At 41.3% G+C, this 18,394-nt stretch overlaps 1 long non-coding RNA gene across 10 annotated transcripts in view; it reads left to right on the top strand.

Moving 5' to 3' along the window:
• Positions 1-373: 373 nt before the first annotated feature.
• Positions 374-18,394, top strand: part of LOC137483555 (uncharacterized) — a 45,543-nt gene continuing 27,522 nt past the window's right edge. For 2 of the 10 annotated variants that reach the window (XR_011004526.1, XR_011004529.1), the window contains exons 1-3: positions 2,364-2,658; positions 3,176-3,269; positions 5,686-5,761. This is a non-coding gene — a long non-coding RNA (uncharacterized lncRNA). Of the gene's footprint in view, positions 624-2,363; positions 2,659-3,175; positions 6,013-6,189; positions 6,704-11,514; positions 11,624-18,394 lie in introns of those variants that run through there. The other 8 variants (XR_011004522.1, XR_011004525.1, XR_011004527.1 and 5 more) reach the window with 7 other exon arrangements.

Below are 18,394 nucleotides of genomic sequence, written 5' to 3' on the forward strand. Positions count from 1 at the left end.
GCGGCCCCCGCCTTCCGTCTGGGCCGACCCTCCCGGAGGAGTGACCGCTCCGCACCGAGTGCGGGAGGCGGCGGGACCCTGTCCCGCGGAGCCGCGCACAGCGAGGGGCGGCGGTGCCACCCGTCACCGCGGGCAAGGACGGACGGCTGCTACCCGATGGTAGCTGGGCGAGGGCTTTTCCCGGGAGGGACAGGGCGAGGCCCGGGGCGGAGCCCTCTCACGGGAGCCATAGCGGGGGAAAGCAGCCGCGATTCCCTAAGCGGCCGGGACAGCTGCGGCGGCCGCACCCGGCAGAGAGCCCTTCCCGGGGAGGGGGCCGGGAAGGCGCCATTTCCAGCCGGCCGTGCGGGGCCCGCTCCCGCCCCTCGGCGCCGGGCGGGCCGAGCCCCTGCCCCCGGCGGGACGGGGCGAGCAGGGCCGGCCTCCGGCGGCGCCGCTGAGGGACGAGCCTGGGGCCGCCCCGGGCGGCAGCGAGTGCCTTGTTAGGGCAGAGCTGCCCTGGCCGGGAGCCCGGCGTGCCAGGCTCGGCTCGCTGCTGCCTGGGCTTGTTCGTCACGGAGAAAAACGTGTGTGTGGAGAGCTGAGGAAAGCTGCGCTCATAAGGCCGTCCCCGGGCAGCACAGGTGAGAGCGGGGTCTCTGCCCGCGCCTCACGCCCGCCGCTGTCCTGAAGGGTTTGCCAGCCACCATCGCCAGTGGCAAACATCAGGCACCAGCTGTGCCCGTTTCCAGCTTGGCTTCCACATGGTCTTCGTCAGCGGGGCGATGGTATTTACCGTGACTCGAGCAGGCTGAAGACCGCAGTTCGGCTTTTTGGCTGCCTTGCAGGTTTTGGTGTGGGTACAGGCTCTTTGCTTGCTCAGATGACTAAAAGGTCTCACTTGCCCTTACCACGGTGTGATGTTGGCGAGGAAATCTGTCTGTTCCCGTGTGATTACCAAGCTGTCTGCTTTACATTGTTTTCTTTTGTGTCTTGCCCTCTATTACAGTTCTGCACAAGTTGCTGTCAACATTTGTCTTGGATGTTACCTAAAAATCCAGCAGACCATGACTCTTTCTGTTCAGACTATACATGTAAATTTATGAGCAGTGTTTCCCAATCCCAGAGATTACCTGTTCTGTTAGAACTGTAGTGAATTCCAGCAACACCATCCCTATTCCTAGAGTCTTTACACAAATAGCAACTATTATGCTGAGTGAAAACACTGTGTTGGTCACTATTCAAAAATTAGCAGCATGGCCCTACTTCATTGCACCTTCATTTTTTCTGAAGCGCAGCATTAGTGCCCTTGTACAGCTGTTAGGAATCTCACGTCTTGCTTAAAAAGCAGAATTATAGGAACACTATGAAAGAGTTGCTCTGTCAGTCTGAGCATCACCAGCTCTACCAAACACTGCAAGCAATTCAGCTAGGGTGGATGGCATTTGGTGGCATGGTAATCTCTTATGGTATCTTTTGCACTCTGATATTAGCTTCAGCTCTGTTTTAACTGCCAAACACATCTTGTGTTCACAATCACTTCAGGTTCATACACAAGAATATCCAGTGCATAAACAGTCCTCAGTGTTCACTGAAATTTACGTTTGTCTATGCTCATGTTTTCCAAGTTTCTGAATAAGAGAGACTGGCACTTAAAGTAGTGGCTGCTTCTTCATTTGTTCAACACCTACTTTCTGGCAATTGCCTTGAGGTTAGACTGGAATGGGAATTCAAAGTGTCTCTCAGGGGAGATTTTCACAGCTCTGGGGCTGAAGGAGCAAAAATGAGAAGCTTATGAGTATCAAGTGGAGGAGGTAACCCTGCTTGTCAATTCCCAGGGATTTCAGGAAAGTGGTACCTCACACTGAGCCAACCACTGTAAGCGTGACAGCCTGACTTCCACTGAGCTGAAGTATTAGAGCTGAAGTCACTAAAACATTCCCCTTACACAGAAATAAGTTTGCAAGTGGAATATGACAACAGAACACTTGATTTTTAAACCAAAGGTGTTGCTTATAACTCAAGTTGCTAGAAAGAGGTTAATCGTGCTTCATCATGCACTTCATTTGAGGTGCTGCTTGCTAATTAGTGCAGAATGTTGTCCCCATAGGAAAACATTTACTGTTAAAAAAAGTCTCCTTTCTTCTCACTCAGTGCCTCATACTTTGATTTTTAATTGTTCAGTAGTTGTTGTCCATATTTTATCTTGGCTAGAAGCTGAATAAATACTTTTAAAGCAATATTAACACACTGCCAAATGACTACAGGCTTTTCCTGGAAACAGATTCTCCAGGTTCTCCTTTTCAGGTTGGTGTTGCACTGATGTGCTTTGAGGGGTTTTTTTTTGGGTTTTTTTTGGTTTTTTTTTGTTGTTTTATTTTTTTTTTTCACTAATGCAATGCTAAGTATCTGAAAGAGATGTTGACCTTTTTCCTGCCTTTCTCTTCCCTAATTTACATGAGGGATGATGATGTGAAGGAAAACGTGTTGCATCCAAGTACCCCTTTCTACTTTGCTAAGTTGACAGCAAAGCTGTTTGAAAGCAAAGTCACTGACAACAGAATTTCTGATGTGCAAACACAAGACAAGCCACACCATTCCATGCCAATTCTTCCTGTTTGTCTTGCCATGTCCTAGACAGTATCTTTGAAAGTAGCCAGAATTCATAAATGAACAGAGGTATCTCTCCCACTTCCCACTACCAGCTGCCATGCAGTGAACACAATTTACCTGTATGTTTGAGATAAGCCTTTTTTCCCAGTAATTAGAATTCCCTTTTACACATGAGGAGCTTTCAGAGCAAAGTTTGAAAGTGCAGGCTGAGTAGCCATCATGACCAGGAGAGGCTCTATAATGGAACTACAGGCTCAAATATTGATATTACTGGCATAGTATGCATGGGATGGTGAAAGTTCCATGTGAAACATTGATTTACAGACAATTTGCAGATATGTAAATAGACCAGCAATAGAAGTGTTGATCTCATTAATTTGTAATAAAACAAGTGGAGTAATAAGTTGAGAGGATTTTTTACTCACAGTGGTTACATAGCTACAGTTTATGCTTTATCATGTATCTGTCAAGATGATGAACAAATACAGTATTTTTGTAGCTAGCAGGGATCAGGGCATGCTCTGTGCAATAAGATGCTGTAAGTAAAACCAGGCTAACAAGATCTTTGGATTTATCTGAACAGGAATACAAGTGAACCTGGAAGAAAAGAACCTCATGATTGCCATTGACTCCAAGAAAGAGGAGCCTTCAGACTGAGGGAGCTGCTGATCAGTAGGGTAATTATGTACAGCTTGTACAGCTGTTAAATGGCTTCTGATAAAAATATCTCTGCCTGGACAGGCTGTAATCTGACTTCTTCCAAAATGGAAATACTGTCCCAAAACTCCTAATAAGAGGAATATAAGGCACCATCTTCTGTAGGCTTCCTTGTAACACCAATCTGTTAGTTTGTCACAAAGAAAACCAATGTACCAATGAAAGACTTCTAGCACAGTGACAAAACTGACACTGTATTTTTCTTCAAGAATCTGTGCAAGAATCTTCCATATTATTGATTCAGAGTATACAACACTACTAGACCCTTTCTGTGCTTACTTTTCAAAAAGAAGTTACATTCACTGCCATGCCAACATAAGTAATACTGATGAGCTGATTGGGAAGTGGTTTCATCAATGAAACTGAGTTCAAATGTAGGCTTGTATGGCAGTGCTGCCATGTCTATAATTGAATAAATAGGAAGTGTGCTGTTGGACAGTTTTACCATTGGATAGTTTAATGAGGAGCAGGATGGAGAAAACAATGAGAAAGAAAATAGTGACATGGACTTTTCCTGTTTCATAGCTCTTTTAAAGTCCATCCAAAGGAGCTGCTATGCCATAAATTCATTTGTCCCCTAAAAACCACTGAGCCATAAAAAGGTTCTCATACCTTTGTCTCACTTTTCCTTTCCCTCTGCAGGGATTAGATGGTTCTATGCTTTCATCCCTAAGAGCCCTGGTATGCTTGTAGAAAGTGTCTCAGATCTGTACAAACCTTAGTGTATCCTTGGTAAAGAACCTGACTCACATACCCCTTCCCACTCCAGCCTTGGGAATGTTTCCTCCTCCCCCTCAAAGAAACACTGGGAGGTTAAGCAAGAGCAGCAGCTTCCCAACAATTCTTAACTCCTTGAGAACTGAAGTCCTTGTTCAGGCTTGCTGAGTCTAGAACAAGGAGCTTGGAAGGAGCTCTGACAAACTTACGAAATCCTGAGGGATCAGAAGACATTTCCCTTTTCTCCTTCCCTGCTTCCATCAGTTATTGTTCTTCACTCCCTCTTGCACAAGTCCTAAAATATCCCAAAAATTAATGTCTTTCATTGGCTGCAGTTAGGCTGTGCCGAAACAAGTGAAAGACTTAGGCATAAACAGCACAGATTTTCAGGGAGCTAGTTCCATGATTTATACAGCAAATAAATATAGGAGATATTAATTAAAATGTTTGTTTACCAAGTTGATCTGCAGGATATGTGAATCTGTAGAGATGACATTCAATAAAAAGGAAGAGCATACCCTTCCTTTCTTCCTCACTGTTGGGTGTTCTCCTAAAAAATGCTCTTTTTTTGTATTAATGTTATAATTACTTTAAGAAAATCAATTAAAAATTCTGGCAAAAAGTAGCTAAGGCAAACTGTAGTACTGCCTCTGGATCAAACAAAGTTGTTTGCCAGTGTAGTGATCGTTTTAGGAGAACTTCCTAAAACCAATCCCTCAGAAAGTGGTTATGGATGAGAGCAGCAAAAGCATTAAGTCCAGAGACCTTTAAATCAGAGGGTATTTTGATGCTATTGGCTACTGGATCATGTCTCTTTAGCCCATTTGCAGAGTTTTTCTATTTAGTCAAAACTTGGCCAGACAATGGTAAATTAAAAATTAGCTTTGTAACTGGATATAGCTATTAAAATGCTTTAACATTAGGATTTAACAGTCATAGCTTTGTTTGGAAAAGAAAAGGAAATAAATTGGCAAGGACTAAAGGCAAGCTACAACAACAAAAAAAAAAATTTGCAGTGCCTCTGAAGTACAGTGCAGTATGTCAAGGGCTTAATACATTGCAAATGAATGTGTGTGTGGCTTACCATCCTGCCAAAACAATTGCAATAGCAACCCAACCCTCCAAACAGAGCTTTACAAATCAAATACCATAGAAAAGAACTTATAACCCATGACTCTGCTAGAGATAGGAATACAGGAGACTGAATTGTATTATTACAGAGGGATAATAAGGCCTTGGCCACAGAAAATTTGCTGTTGTTTGAATTCTGCAGGAGGGTGCAGTTGGAGTGGCAGGGCTAGGATTTCATTGTACAAACAAAATCCAAAAGAAGGTCAAAGTACCCTACAAGAAGACACTATTTTGAAAAGTAGACACTTGAGCTGCTTAGAGGAAGAATGTAATTTTGTCATTTGGCTATTGACCTTGTAATCCAAAAAAAGCACAAATCTTTAAATCACTTTAAATAATTTAGCATTAATTAGAAAATATGGTGTTTGCTTCTCCAATAAAACTACTCGCTCAATGCACTCCAAACAACATCACATATTTAGAATGCAAGGAGTTAATAGATTTTCATCTGATCTGTAAAGTAAAATAAGCTACTTAGGATTTTAATTTCCTACGAGTGGCCAAACAAGAAGATTTACCCACTTGCAGCCAAAGCTGAGTGACAAGCAACTCCACCAGTGAGGACACTCTGTTTCTGTATGGATCTATTCTGCAGAGCACACAGGTAAATAAGCAGGGATTCTGAGCCATCAGTGGGATGGTTCTGCTTCCCTCCCCATGGAGCAAATGACAGCATTCCAGCAGAATTCTCACTCAAATAGCAAGCCTGACATGCAGATGCACTTCTCTCCTTATAAATTTGTGCACATGTACATATTACACTATCAAATATGTACACATAGAAATTCAAATCCAGGAACTGGATAATCTGAAAAGAATTTTTGGGTTAGCGTGTTTTCTGAGGACTGGAGCACACTGCAAGATTCTAATTCTATGTATCATTTGGAAATCCATCTTTGTTTATTATTATGATGTCTCCATGCATGAGTTAGCTCCTTCCAAGAGTCTATTAGAAAAACACAATATTGTTACTCCTACTGAATTCTTATATAATTTTAAGTATTTTAATGGCCACTTAACTAAATCCCGCAGCAAGCAGTACTGAAAAGGAAGAAAACAGACTTGCAGAAGTCAGTGGAATATGCATTTAACTCTTCATGAGAGCATTGGGGTGCTGTATGAGACATGGACATGGCAATGAACCAGATTCTGCCTGCAGATATGCATTCTTTAATTTCATTTACTTAAGTGGATGTTGGCACAGGCAAAATTTGGACCTGTGTACTCTTAAAGTAGAAATTGTTTTCATAGTGATTGCAAGTATTAAGACTAAATGTGCACAGCATGAGCCCTATCATTAATAAGATCTACATTTTTAGTGCATTAAAGTTTTAATAAAAAACATATATTTGAAGTAGTAATGATTCTTACAAATTTTGCATTTTAAATCCTGGTAAGTAAACAGCGCATAAGGATATCAGGAAACAGTAGTGTGTTGTAATTCTTGCAACATTATTATGAGTCTCAGGCATTTATTGTTTTCTCAAAGGCAGTCATAGAAATATGTGAAAGCCTTTTACCCTCATATTAAAAAAAAAAAAAAAGAAAATATATTTTTGATCTAAAGGAAGCTCAAAATTCATTCAAGTTTTTAATCTTATCATAAAATATGTTGCAGCCTGACTCAATGTTTTTGAATGTAGGCACTTGCCAATACTAAGATGTTATCATAAGGGTCTTCATCAAAAAGAATTAATTTCACAAAGCAACTGAATCTGTGTTACAATAGCTGAGATTTGTATATGTATTCTGGTTTGGGAACTTTAGGAAAGAAGCAAAGACTAGAGCATTGCAGCAGACAGTAAAGATTTGGTTGATACAAAGGGAGTGAACAAGAGATACTGATGAGTTTGAGTAAAGGACTGTTAGAGACTGGAAGATCTGAGGCTGAGGAGACAACTGTGGAGAGTCACACCAATCTGTACCAGCCTTGCAGGGCTGGGTGTGTGCAGCCCTCCTCCCTTTTCCCTCTGGCCCAATTCTTGCTTCCACAGGAAGAAAAGACACACCGGTCAGTCAAAAGGAAATCTGAGTGTGCTCCTCCAGGCTGGCCAGTTGTCCAGAATTGACATCTGCTCTTCATTATAGCAATGGATTATCTGGGCAGTTTGAACAGCATCGCTGGGAGTGATCTCCACCGGGTTAGGATTTAGATCAAAGAGCAGGATTTTGTTAAAGGAAGGAGCAGCATTCTCAATTTTAAGTAAAAATTATTAAAGTTGTAATTTTTTACTTTTAGTTTATAGGAAAGCATCATTAGGATTTTCAGGAAGTGAGATGGGGTCTGTCCAAATAAATTTTAGATAACTGAAGGTGCATCAAGTACTCTCCTCCAAAAGCTGAGGAGAGCAATAGTTATAAGAGCATAATCTCAACAGTTTCTTCATTCCTCAGATTGTAGGTTATAAAAAAAATTAAATTATCATATTATCAATATGTGGGGCATAATCTCCTGCTGATGGGAGCCGAATTCTCATCTGGGAGCAAGTGTTTTTCTGGAAAATTTATCCTGCAAACAGGACAAATCAGCTCCTTCCTCACTTCCACAACCTTGTAGGACTGCTGCAGTTTCACTGCAGAGCTGCTCTGTAGGAGGTGGTGGAAGGTAGAGGTCTTGTCCTTAGCAGCCTTTTAGGTATGTGGACGCTGTTGTAGTTCCCAGATCAAACAGCCTTTAGCTGTTGTGAAAATACAGACCTGACAACACTTTGTAGGTGCAAATGGTTGTGGGTTTGGTGGGATTTAGCAACATTCTGTCATCAGCACTGAATTGCTTGAGTTCAAAAGCTGTATAGGACTTATGAATTGTTCCTGAAAGAATATGTGAGGTCTGTTGGGATGAGGCATTTATCCAGTGTGTGTTCTCATCTGGGCTTCCCCATTAGTCTTATCCATTGATGTTTTTTATTTTGAGTTTCTTCATTCTGGTTGGGATGGTGTTGTCCTGGGCAGCTTGTTACCACATCATAAGGAAGCATTGCGTTGACTCTTCAGTTTGTGGTTTTAGGTATATTTTTGTCTTTTAGCAAGCTTTGTTTGAACACAGTATGAATGGAGTGGAGACGGGATTTTTATGTGCCAGTTCATCCCAGTGGAACCGCTCAGTGTCTAAAGCTGCAGTACCTGTTCTGCCTGAGAGGCTACTGTCATAGTGGGGCACCTCCAGTCATCATCCCAAAGGGGGTTGTTTCCTCTCTCTTTTCACCCACATGTCCTGTTTTCTTAGCCACAAGACCAGCCACCGTTCAAGCTCTGTTATTGGGAGTTAGGAGGAAGCTAATGCTGCCCATTCAATTCAAAGAAGCTGAGCTGTTTTGGCTTTTTAAAAAAATATCTATTTAGAATCAAATTCTGCCATCACTATGAACAGGCTTGACTCAACCTGGTAAGCGAAGCTTTCCATATAAGCCCCAAAAGGGTACACACATGCAAGTTCCTAGAGTAGCTTTAAGTTTTTCCTTCTCTCTTAGAATATTGGCCATTTCCCTTCCATGAGAAAAGCAGAATTTTTTCTAATCAGGCATTACAAAGACAGTACCAAAGTTCAAAAATATATGGAGTATTTGAGAACTTTGAGCATTCTTTGTTGCTGAATTCTTCTGAATGAATGATAGCAAGCTGTTTATTCTCCTTTCACTGAAAGCCTATTCCATAGGCTCTTAAATTACAGTTGAAAAAAATGTTTCTGTATCTTTTCTCACATTCCTTTATTATGCACAGGCTTACCGCCACCATAGTGACCTACTGCCCCAATTTATCAATACCTTCCCAAAACAACATGTAACAATCCTCATTTCATTTCAAGAGTATATATTAATTTCCTCTTGTGTTAAAGCTGGAGTCTCTGTCCAGCACCCCTTCGCCTCAGGGTTTCGTGTGCTGACTGATTGTCCCCGTAACAATTTGTTACGCGAGGAGCGAAGGGAGTCAGAGCTGCTGAGGCAGCTCAGATGAACGTCCTCCCAGACATCTCCCTGCCTTGCTGCCTCAACCAGGTGCTGACTTGGTCCTCACAGCAGGATGAACAAGGAGTGAAAAGGAACTGCAGCCCTGAAACAGGAGACATTGAGGCCACAGAAGCTACACAACACTACTAATTTTCTCCAGTGAGGCTGTACTCTAAGCAATGAGCTTCTACTTATTAGGGCAGCCATCAGCATTTTAAAAATCAGCTTCATCTTTGGAGTTAGCTGCACTTAGTGTGTGCTTCAGGAACAGACTTAAGCCAAACATACACAGCAAAGAGTCCTATCTCTTTTTTGCAAACCACAATATCCTGTACAGTGTCAGTTTAATGTCTTCAGCCCAAAGCATACTGCTTGTGTGCTAACAAGGTGCACTTGCAAATGGTTGCTAACACCTGAGAAATAAAAATTATTTCAGTTCCCCCAGAAAGTTAAAAGTACAACACTTATATTTAAAAAAAAAAAAACTTTAAATTAAACACTTTTTTTACCCATAAGTAAGAGTCCAGCTTTGAGTAAGTGTGTGGTGACGTTCTGAACCCATATTCATGTGCATGTTGAATGCCATAAACTGCTCATTGCATTCTGTGCAGAATGATTCACTTTTTCCAACTACTTCAGTGTTGCACATATGGAATCTGTTGTATATTGTCAGCCAGTGCTGCACTATGTTTCATCCCTTTGTGTATATAAACTATTCTGAGTAGTTCAGCTATTCCTGTAATATCTTTATTTCAGCAGTGTTCCACTCAGGAGAGAGAAGGCAAGGCTTTTTGACACTTTATTTTGCAGTCTAAGTACGGAATCTAATAATATATTAAACTTTATCGTAACACCTACTCCAAGAACACAGGACATTTGATGCTATGTTAACTTGGACAGTTTAACTTCAAAGCACTTAGCCTGTGATCCTAAAATTGTTCCCTTTAGAGATTGTGTGTTCTGCTTTGGGTTTTCTTAGCTAGAACAAGATCATCTTTGAGGTTTTTAATCCCCTGCAAGTTTTGACCGTCACATCTGTAGAAGATAAAAGTGTCTTCCTGTGGCGTAAGGTCTTCTCATCTGCCTTAACCTTTCAGTGTTTGGCAAGTGGGATGAAAGCTTTTATTTGCATCCAAACAAAAGTTTAAAACAATTAACTGTCAATAAAGCTGCTGGCAGCTGTTCCAAAATGCTCAGGACAGTTTATAGATAGCCAAGGCTGATTGGCACTGCTGCTGAATTCCTGAGGAGGGTGGAATTGCAACCAGATCCAGGGGGTGGGTTGTGAGGAACAAGGGGACCACGTGGATGTACATCTTCTTTCTTCTGACACCTAACCCAGGACTACAGCGAGCTCTTGTTTTTTATTCAAACCTTTGGATGTTGCCATTTTTAGGCTTTTTTAAGTTTCTTTTTTTGGTCTGTACTGGAAGCAATAGCAGCATCACTTCTCAGATTAAGCCTGGTTTTCAAAGTCTCTGTGAATAGCTTTTGCAACCTCCTTCCTTTGGTTATGTTTGTGGCAGACAAAGCACTCCCAACTTCTTATAGCCAAGTCCAAACAGGGAATTCACAAATATATGCCATAAATTAAGGCATAGCATAATGAAACAACTCTTAAAATGTTGAATCACTTGTGCTGAAAATATTGAAGACCAGGGCTGGAGAGCCATTCCCTCTCTCCTCCTTCACATGACCTAAAACCAGCCTGACAGGTGAGAAACAGGCTTTCTGGTGTGTTTTTTTTGCCTGCTTTGATAGTGCCTGCAGCCGTGCCAGGTGCAGGGTGTGGCTGCATGGGAGCTGAACTGCCTTGTGCTGAGTTGTTTATCTTTGCTGGGAAACCTGCCTCTACCAACCTGTGGTAGGGAACTTTGGGCTTAGACATTGTGCTCAAAGAAGACCACCTGTGGTGAAAGGAGTCCCATCTGCTGCAGTGGAGGTGTATCAGTTAATAGGGAATAATTAAATACATAATGAAAAAATAAGGATCTATCCCTTTGGAATATGCATCTTTTTTTGTTCTCTCCTAATGGCTAAGTGTAAATATTATGGGCTCCAGTACCATCTGAGTGAATAATGCTCTCCACCCTTCCAAAAGCAGAATTGTAACTTTGTGAACTTCCTATACTTCCTACTGTTTTCTGCATTTTTAGAATAAGCAGTGATGTGTGGTTTGGAGGGTTTCTTGTGTATACCTAAAAAATCCCACAGTGCTAAGACTAGCCTTGAAGGCCACATTTGCCAGGCCCATGACTAGCAGGACAGCCAGCTGAAAAACAATGTCACCAGATTAAAACCTGTACTACAGTACTGCAGGACCTTTACTGTTAAACAGGATATTTGCATGTCAGTAGATATTGGGATGCAAAATCTTTTTCATAAAGAAATTAAGTTTTAGTATAAACAGATTTCCAGGTTTTGTTGTGTTAATGGGCTTGAGGACATTGATACTAGCCCTGAGGAAGAAGACGTGGGGGTGTTGGTGGAAGAGGAGCTCAACCTGACCCAGCAAAGTGTGATCACAGCTCAGAAAGCCAAACGTGTCCTGGGCTGCAGAAGAGAGCTGTTCCACTCTGCTGAGACCCCACCTGCAGAGCTGCCTCCAGCTCTGGGCCCCCAACACATCCCCCAAGAAGGATGTGGTTGCAGGAGTAATTCCAGAGGAGGCCATGAAGATGCTCAGAGGGCTGGAGCACCTCTGCTCTGGAGACAGGCTGGGAGAGCTGGGGGTGCTCAGTCTGAAGCAGAGAAGGTGCTGAGGAGACTTACAATCTCTTCCAGTGCCTAAAGGGGCTCCAAGAGGCTGGAGAGGGACTTTTGGCAAGGGCAAGCTGTGATAGGAAGGAGTAACGGCTTTAAACTTAAAGTGGGAAGACTTGGATTTAAATATAAGGAAGAAATTCTTCCCTGTGAAGGTGGTGAGCCACTGACTGGTACAAGCTGCCCAGAGAAGTTGTGGCTGTCCCAGCCCTGGAATTGTGCTTGGAGCAACCTGGTCTAATGGAAGGTGTTGTAACTAGATGATCTTTAAGGTGTCTCCTGACACAAACCATTCTATGACAGGAAATTTTTTTTTTTTTGTCTTCTCTGTGTTGTGTCCCATCTCCCCCTCAGTCTCTTATTTCGTCTCTCATGGAAAGTTAAGAATTCAGTAGAATAAAAGTTTTAATTTTAGAAAAGAGAAAGAAAAGCAATCTCATTTTTCTTTCCAGAAACATGGGGAAAGCAGCCTTATAAGTTCATCCAAAGACATATAAAACACACTTATAAATTACTTTATATAGTGTGAGGAACTGCAGGAGCCTGGTTGTTTTTCGGTTTTTTTTTTTGAAATCTTACAGAATGCCGTATTGCCTTTCAGATCTTGATCTTGCAGTGGAATACTAATGTGAACTCTTCTGGAGAATTTTCATAATGGCTTTACCTAAAATGACTGCTTTACATAGAATACATAAGGAAAAATACTGACTTGTCAAAATTCAAATCATTTTGTGGGAACAAATAATTTTCTTGAGGTTTTTGACAGGGAAGCAGCTTCTCAGTTGAATGAGAAATCCACTGCATGTACCTCTGTCCACTGAATTTGGCTGCCTTTAAGTCTCTGCTGGCAGTTCTGCTGGCAGCCTTGGTAACTAATGTGTGTCAGATTTTTATTCTCACCTACTCAGGTTATTTCATTTCTTATCTGTGCTAGAAATGCTTCAGGACAGAACTGTTTGTAGTCTGTTTAAGCAACTCCACTGGTTCAGATTCCTGCCCTGCTGTTCCCAGCCTATGCCAGGTACCTGCCCTGGGAAGTGTTTGCCAATCACCTGGGAGCTGGATAGAGACAGGCTGGGGATAAGGCTCCTGCTCTGAACTGATCCACCCAATTCTCATTGCATCCTTCCTCTGAGCAACCTGTCTCTGAGGATGTTTTAACTGCAGGCTGGATCAGCATATACATGTTTTGTTTCCTTTCCTGTCCTCCATTAAATAAAAACAAAAATAATAATAATAATAATAAAAAAGTAAAAAGAAGCTTAGTGACACCTTTTGATCTGCATGGAGAGCAGAGCACTCAAATCATGTGGTGTGAGACTGTTGAAGGAGCATGATACCCCCTCCCCTCCACTCTAGGCAGTTTAGTAAGATGCTGTAGCAGGATGCTTTCAGGATGCTGTCAGTTTAGTTCTGTCCTTTTGGACTCCATCCCAGCATCAGAGGCTTGAATATTCAAACCTTTTCATACAGTGCTAGTTTTCAAGTTCACAAAGGTAGTAGCTAGGACTGTTTTAATTGAAGTCACAGGGTAGAATATGTTCAATAATTTGGGATCGCCTGATACTTTCTGGCCTTTCAAGAAAGATTCAATCTCTTGGAATCATTTGCCTTGCTGTCAGGAGGACCTTGCCAGTAAGCTGGTTTATATATTTCAGTGTTTCCATTTTGCAGTTTTTCCAGAAGATGCTGATTTTTCCCCCCTTTCTTAGATAAATAGAAGCCAGACACTTGAAATGAAACCAAAACAAAGGAATTTTAAAAGCTGACTGGAGCAAGAATGTATGCTTTCAGTTTGTTGCTCCCTGTTCTGATCATGAAATTTGATAAAACTTGGGTTAAAGATAACAGCAACTCCACAAATCAACGTATGGTGCAGCAATGTCTGCTAACAAATCTTTTGAAGAGATGATTATAAACTCTGTCTTTTGGGGCTTTTTTGTACAGAGGAGACATTTCAGTTGCCAAGATCATAGTTCTTGTTCTACTTTTTCTCTTTTCCTGTTTTGGATCAAGTAAAGAAGGAGTCTGTACCGTGTAGTTCTCACTAAAGTTCACAGGCTAAGGGTTTGGTTTTTTTTCTGGGGAAAAGATGGTGAAGGTATTAGTCTGAAAGAAAAAAAAAAAAGATTATTCTGCTGTGCTGAATCTGATTATACTGAAAAAATAGCTTTACGTAAAAACACCTATTTTATTATTATTGGACATTTAAAACTCCATTGATTTGTTTAGTAAGATTCCCCTACTATACAACTTTGTAATCAGAGAAGACTTGTGAGGAGACTTAAAAGAAATGCTAATATTTATCACAGAAGAGTGAGAATTCTACAAAATGTTTGGTTTGGGTTGGGGTTTTTTTCCCCATAAGTCATAGAAATCTTTTATGTAGGATCTTTTTTTTTTTTAAATGTGTTTTGTGATGCTCAGCAAGACAGGAATATAACCCCCTAAAGGCATGTGAATAGGATTAAACCAACGTTTACTGTTCTCTAGGTGTATGAGTCAATAGGGATCCATAATTATTCTGTGTTAGTACTTTCTTTGACAGTAGATTTTAAAACTCTGAAACTTAGAATGAAAGATGGGTTTGGCCATAACAGATTCTGCTTTCAGAAACTTTGTATTTCTGCAGGATATGTTCACACATCTGTCTGAAATTCAGTTGGCCTTGCTTGCTTTGGTAAGAATCCTCACAGTTCTGCCCATCTGTAATCACTGATTAGGAGCAGTTCAGTTCACAGCCTTGAATTGTTGCATTTTAATGCCTACTGGCTTCAAATCAAACGTTTTACAGTGATAACCACCAACAACTCTTTATCAAGGTTTATGCATGTAGTGAAACACTACTTTGTTGTTGTTGTTGTTGTTGTTGTTGTTGTTGGTTGGGAGTTTTTAAGTGGAAGGGAACAGGACTGGGCTCCTGTTTGTGTTGCAAAGGCAAAGTGTGGCTTTGATTGTATGTGTGTGACTGTTGAAGGACTGGCTTGGACAGCAGGTGTGGAATTCCTGCAGGCAGGAACAGCATTAGCATTCAGACTCCTACTGGTTGGTTTCTAGAGAATAATTGCATAGCGAAAGTTGTCTGTGATTGCAGGAGAACAAAGAATGCTTCCTTGCTCTTTGCCAAAGCTCCCCTAAAATACCTCCCTCAAACTTAATACAGATATTTGTTCAAAAATTTGAACCCACAGCAAAGAAACTTAAGCTGTGTATAGCAGTGCCACCTAGTGTAGGCTGTTATTCCTTGGTTTTCCACAATTTTGTTGTTCTTGTATCTTGGGTCTATAATGGTTCAAGAAAATAAACATTACCTCTGCATTGTAAAAAGTGCTTTAAAGGTGATTCTCTTGAAATCTGTGCCAGAACATCTTCTCACATAAAGCAGCTCTTCCTTGATGGCTGTTTCACTCCTCTGCTAAGTTAATGATAAAATAGTTTGAAGTTATGCACAACAAGTAATTTTATTTATGTCATGTTTATCTATTAAAATGAGATGGATAGGTACGAAGGAGCAGCAGCTGGATGCTATGCTTGCTCAGGAAATATCAGCTTGACATTGTGGATTTTCACTGAGAATCTATAATGCTGTAAAATTATTCATGGAATAAAGTAGCACTTATTATGAAAAAAATGGTAAAATATATCAATCTACATTACAGACTTGATCTGGGAAGTGGAGGATTAGAAATGAGGATTAGGTTACAGATTCAAACAGTAAATGGTTTATCCTGTGTGAGAATTCTGAAAAGAAATGGGCTTAAACTTGCTATGGGTCTCAGCAAATTGTCATTTATAGCTCTCAGCCTGTTCTTGCTGTTGAGTTTTGGATCCTGACTAGCAAAGAATAGTCCTCACAAGTCTGAACCTTTGTTATGACAAATAAACAAAGCAGTGGAATGGATTTTTATTTTCACTATATTCCCTCTAAAGATAGTCTAATGAAATCTAAAGATGTTTTTCTGGATTTTCATCAGGCTTAGGAAAACAGGCATTTAACTAAATGTCTGTGCACCTCTAACCTAGAGGAAGTTCATCACTGCAGCTGGAGCTGCTGGGAATTGCATGTTTTTTCTAGATTCCCAAAGGAAACACTGTCAGCCAAAGTTAGAAATGGCAGGAGGACAGAAAGCAAAAGGCACAACGGCTAGATTTATCCTGACATAGCATTTATTCTGCTCTGCCTTCCAAATCAGCTGCTGAAGCTCTTTTCCAGTTAAGAATTGTTTCTCTAGTTCTGTCTAGCTTAATACACAGAGACACTTCTGAGGCCACCCAGGGAATGTGAAAAGCCCTGTCCTGAGTTCAGGTGTGCACGTGCCCCCTTTGACTGCTGATTCCAGATATGGGAAGGGGAGAAGACCAGCAGGACCCTTGAAGGAATGATTTATATGAAAGGCTGTAGGTGAGAGGATAAGTGTCTGGGGATGTTGTGTTGTACCAGCAGCACACCACTCAAAGATCTCTTCAGATAATGCTGCCTTGGAGTCCTTTCTTTGAGGGGAAAATGAGATTGTGACTACTCCAGTGCCAAGACCTGAGGTCACTGACACAGGGCATGGTGAAAATTTAGTCAGCAGTTATAACCAACCCTGTCTTGTGCATGGGCATATCCCATGTTTCTCAAAAAAATCAGATCATGACCTGAAAATTGGGGCACCCACTAGAATGTTTTTTTTATTCCTAGTGGTTATGAGGCAAATCTGTTCACAGTACTTCTCTACTCACAAGGGTTTTCTATTATTTTTGTTAGTTGGACCAAAATGCTGTAGAAACAAAGCTCCAAATTATATCAAGAACATTCTGTCTCCAGAGCTTTGAGCTGCATAACTCTCAGAGGGGATTAATGTTTTGGCTATAATCAGTGAAGGGCATGGACAGTGTTTCTGACTGAGATGAGCTTGGTATTTCACTCACATCATTGTAAGGGCTTTATATTATTACCTATAATTCAGTCTCTTACTGTATAATTTTGGAAGCCCTGGAGTGGAAGGGCGTTCAGGTAGCTCTAAGTTTATGGTAGCCTAAGTTGTTTTTTAAAGTAAATAACGTATTAAGACATTCATGACCCTGTAGCTGATGATTCTGAACAAATGTTGTCAATGGCAGGAATATTTCAGAGTGCTTCCTGGCACTGATCAACAGCTGATGGATTTGAAAACCAAGATTGTTGAGTGATATCTGAAGCATTTAGGAAGAAGCAACACCTTCGCTGCTAATAATTGTGAGTCATCTTACTCTGATTTTACTTACTGATCTAGTGGGGAGTCATGGCTTGTACAGAAAAGCAGGTGATCTGATCTAGGTCCTCCCATTCTTCTCTGTGTGATCTGTGGTTTCTATCACCAAGTGGTAGAGGAACATTTCAGGGGACTCCTTGTTAAAATGTTAGCATTGCATCACAGGCACCTTTTCTGTTTTTCTCCCCTGGGTTATGCAATAAAAAGTTTTGAAAGTGCAGCACAGGTGGAGATATTAATGGCAATGTCTTCCTAACTCTGTATTAGCCAACCTGATTTGTTTTGGTGCTGCAGTCTGCATTAGGCCCTTCTGCAGACCCCTCCAGGGCAGTCTTCTGCTACAGTCAGCAAAGCCAGCAAGCTTTGGAAGGGGATTGCTTGAAACCCCATCTCAGATCTTTGCTTTAATTCTCAACCACATCAAATGGCAAACGCACTCACACGGTTGTTTTAGATCCAGGGCAGATCTGTGGGTGCCACACTGACAAACACAATCAGAGCTATGTGTTTTGGCCCAGGGAGAATCAAAACAAAGCTAAACTGCAAGGGAATTTAGGCAACCTTCCAAGGGAGTCCAGGATAATGACTGGTGTGTCCTGTATCTCCCTGGCCTTGCATCACCAGTATCAGAATATACAAACTACTCTGAGGTGGCGTTGTGCTGAGGGCTGCAGCGAGGATTTCACCTGGTGGGGTATAACTACCATGTTTGTTTTATTATTTTGCAATATGAAAAAGCCTTCATGTGAACCCAGCAGGAACCTTATGATTTGAAAAGTTACTATGATGTCAGGCATACTTGAAAGCTGGAACAGGTTTCTCGTTTTCCTCCTTGCAGATGAAAGTTCTCTGTCCATTTAATTCCTGATGGTGTGTTGAGCTTTGTGGCCTTTTCCCACAAAGATAAACTGTTTTAAGTGAAAGCAAAATCCTGATGTAATCTTAGCAGCAGTTGTAGGGCTTGACTATTTTTAAGGATTTTAAAGGGAAAGTTCAGATAATGTGTAGACGTGAAGGTGGTAGAACTAAATTGGAATGGAGCTGAATCTTTGAAGCAGTGACAGGCAAGGAACCTGTGAGGAGCTGGAACTTTCCACAAGCAGTTTGAGCCGCAGGTCTGAAAAGAGAGGCCATCCTTCCCAAGGAATGGAACGGTTTAATTCTGACTGCAAATGAAGTAAAGCTGTAGGAAAATTAATTGCCTATGTCTGTTAACAATTGTACTTGACCATTTCACAAGTAGATTAGAATCTGATTTATCATTTGTAAGAAACTTCCCCTCATGGTCCT

Source organism: Anomalospiza imberbis, chromosome 16, assembly GCF_031753505.1.
Source record: "Anomalospiza imberbis isolate Cuckoo-Finch-1a 21T00152 chromosome 16, ASM3175350v1, whole genome shotgun sequence".
Lineage (NCBI taxonomy): Eukaryota > Metazoa > Chordata > Aves > Passeriformes > Viduidae > Anomalospiza > Anomalospiza imberbis.